At 36.6% G+C, this 3724-nt stretch overlaps 1 non-coding gene across 1 annotated transcript; it reads left to right on the top strand.

Moving 5' to 3' along the window:
- Positions 1-3104: 3104 nt before the first annotated feature.
- Positions 3105-3209, top strand: LOC112658777 (U6 spliceosomal RNA). The gene has a single exon (XR_003135955.1). It is a non-coding gene; the product is annotated as a U6 spliceosomal RNA (small nuclear RNA).
- Positions 3210-3724: the final 515 nt, after the last annotated feature.

Below are 3724 nucleotides of genomic sequence, written 5' to 3'. Positions count from 1 at the left end.
TACATGTTTCTCTTCCATTTCTAATAGTCTTGCCATGTTTGTGGCCATAATCTTGGCTCAGGACTATATTACTTAGCACACTGGCTATGGGTATGTGTTCCTTTCTGGAGCCCCTGCCTCTGATCTATCCCCACTGCCAACTCTCTACGAGTAATCTTCATCCTGGGCCCTGAGTATGGCATTCCTTTTCTTCCAAGACATTTACTAACCTCATCCCTATCTGTTTTTTTGCAAAGTTCTTTATGTGATTTTAACATGCACCTGATTTTCTAAGTGGTTTAAAATATTCAAAATTCATTAGATCTATTTCGTTGTCTGTGTAAATGAGGGCAAGAAAAGAATAATTGAAAAGTAGTAGGATATTTTAAAAAACAAAACATAATGTAATACTTTAAGGAAAAAAAACAAGTTATTATTATTTGTTTTTTAAGGATTTTGTTTATTTATTCATGAGAAACACGGAGAGAGAGAGGCAGAGACAGAGGCAGAGGAAGAAGCAGGCTCCGTGCAAGGAGCCCAATGTGGGATTCCATCCCAGATCCCAGGATCAAGCTGAAGGCAGATGCTCAGCCACTGAACCACCCAGGCATCCCAAAAAGAACAAATTATTACAAGAACATTTCATAGTTGATGAAAAACTTGTCAGTATACTCCTAGTTAGGGAAATTTAGGAGTAAAATGTTCAATAATGAAATGATTGTGGCTTTCTAGAATGTTGACTAACAGTTTTTGACCTGCTAATGAAACTGGCATAATATTTTAATGAATTATAACTGATAAAATGAGAATAATAAGACCCAAAGTTAAACTAAATGGAACAGATTACATGGGAGATAGAGTTAAATTTCTTATAAAAGGTATCTGATGACAAAGTAATTACCAGATAATTATGTAGTAAATTATATTTTTTATCTCTACCAGTGGGAAAACTCTATTTGCTGATTCACTTTAATATTGTTAAATAAACTTTCAGTAAAATTAATCAGCCTGTCAAAAACAGATTTCAGAAAAATTTAAATTAATATGATGTACTAGAAGAATGAGGATGGATTTATTAGCCATTCTAATCTACTTTTATTTTTCAACCCCCACCAAGTTACTTTGGTTACTGACATGATTTTGAAATTTGAATACATGAGGATATTGATCTGTCTTTACTATAAACAAGAATTTTGCATTTCCAAGGCTCGGGAATCTCTCTCTCTCTCTCTCTCTCTCTCTCGTGCGCTCACTCTCTCTCATACACAAGTGCGTGCACACATACACACACACATCTTGCATATTAAACAGATTTCACAAAATTTCAAAATTGGGGAAGAGTGAACCTGACCAAGCCTAATGCTAGAATCAGTGGTTTCAATGATACCAGGATTCTTGCTTTCATTCCTTCTTATTTTCCCAACTATAGCCACTCTTCAGACATCCATCACTTGATGAATCCAGCTATTCATTTTCTTTGATTCTTTTCCCAGCCTTCAAAGTGTTGCTTGACAAATCTCTTTGCTAAGTCAATAGGCTCCACACAGGTCTTATGCTTTCTAGCTCCATTGGAGCTCCTGCATGTTTCTCTATGGTCTCTTCACCTTTCCTTGTTATTTTCTCTGCAACTGACTTCACTGGGTTTTCCAAAAATGTGTTCCTTTTGTCAATGGCATACTTCACCCTCCCAATACTTCCAAAAAGAATGTATGACCAACACACAGGTCCAGTTGCCAACTTTGCATCTGTACCTGCATATGACATCATATACTCTGGTTTCCTTCCCTTCTGTTAAAAGAAGAGGAGTTGATTGTCCTTCCCTAGTTTAATCGATCTACACTTACTCAGTGTGGTAAATAGAATAATGGTCCCCCCCAAATGTCAACATCTTAATCTATGGCCCTTGTAAATATTTTACTTTAAATGGCAAGAGAGACTTTGCAGACATGATTAAGTATAGGATCTGAAGTAAGGAGATTATCCTGAATTATCTGAGTTGGTCCAATTTACTCACAAGATCCTTGTAAAAGGGAAATGCAAGGTCAGAGTGAGAGGAGATAAGAAGATACATGACAATGGAAGCTGAGATATAAAAGAGAAAGAGAGTGAGAGAGAGAGCATGAGAGAGAGATTTGAAGATGCCACGATACTGGCTTTACACATGGAGGGTGAGGCCACAAACTAAAGAATGCAGGTAGCCTCTAGAAGCTTGAAAAGGCAAGCAAATGGATAGTCCCTGTAGTCCAAAAAAGAACACAGCCCTACTGACATCTTGATTTTTTAGCCCCATAGTTTACGTCTTCTGTGCCTGCCCCTCAAACCTCTGTAATCTAGTTTCTGACTCCTGCCTTGAATAGCTTTTCCAAGCTTTATGGCAGTTCCTTCTTATCTGACAAATTAACTAAGCTTTTTTCCCACTTGATAGATTTTCAGTTTTTGACAGTAGCTGCCTATTCTCTCATGGCTTTTAATTATCATTTTGATTGGTTTGTCTGGGATTCTTAAAAGGCTTTTCTCCTCTGTCCTCTAACCACTGTTTATGTGTTGGTGGATGACTCAAAGTCTACTCTTTTCTCTCCTTCATTTTTACCTTCTCTATAAACTTTGGATGATTTGATCTACTTTCATGGTTTTCATTACCAAATATAAGTGGATAACTTCTAATCAATGAGTCTCAACTCTACTCTTAAATTCCAGATACATTTATCTACTTGACATGTCTGCCTGTCTCTTTTCCAGGCACCCCAAACATTTAAACCTAGAGAGATTCTTCTCATGTCAGTGTACCATAGAAGAAACAAGGAATCACCCTTAGCTCCTCCATCCTATTCTTTTTTCTACTTTGCTCAGTTGAGTTTATTTCATTAACATCAAATAAATTAATCTTTGTACCCCACAATGCCTCCACCATTTGAAAGTTCACCTCATCTTTTCCCTAGAAGATTTAAAAGCTTCTTAATTGTTTCTTCTACCACAAACTTTCCTCACCTCCAAACTTGTCCTCATCCTGCCATCAGCATGATGTTCCTTAAGCTAAATCTGATCATGTTTCTGCCTTGTTTAACAATTTCTTCTATGTTAATGTTGCCACAGATAAAGTATACTTTTCTTAACATTGCCTTTAAGTGCTCGATTCAGCAGTACAATGTACTAAAATGGGAATAATACAGAGGATTAGCATGGCCTCTGCACAAGGCTAACATTGCCACTAAGATCTATTCTAGTTTTATGGCTAATTTTCCAATCTGTGTCCTCTCCACATATACCCTGTGCTCCAAATATAGAGAGCAACTCCTGATTCACTAGATCCCTTGATCCTTTCTTGACTATGTGTCTTTGCACACATTCTTCCAAAAATTTCCTTCCTTCATCTTTATCTGGCAATATCTGCTAATTCATTAAGCTCTTTGAGTTTTACATAGCCAGAGCTAGTCACAAAATATGTTTGTAGATCACTCCATTCCTTTCTATGTTATAGCACTTGCATTGTGTTGCAATTATTAGTTTTTGTATTCTGACTGGTCTTTGAATTCTTTAAGGGCAGGCTGTGTCTTCTTCATATTTATATACCTAGTACTAAGTACTGTATTCGACATGTGGGAAAAATTAAGTAAATGTAGCATGGATCAATGACATCATAAATTGGTGTGAACAAAAGGTCACATAATGATTTTCTGGAAAATGACACTCGAAAGGTCTTTAAGTAAAACTAGAGGAAGCTGTGAAAGAATTGATTATGAAAGTG

This window comes from Canis lupus, chromosome 12 (genome assembly GCF_003254725.2).
Source record: "Canis lupus dingo isolate Sandy chromosome 12, ASM325472v2, whole genome shotgun sequence".
NCBI lineage: Eukaryota > Metazoa > Chordata > Mammalia > Carnivora > Canidae > Canis > Canis lupus.
The sequence above is the reverse complement of the archived record's forward strand: the minus strand, read 5'-3'. Positions and strand labels throughout refer to the sequence as shown.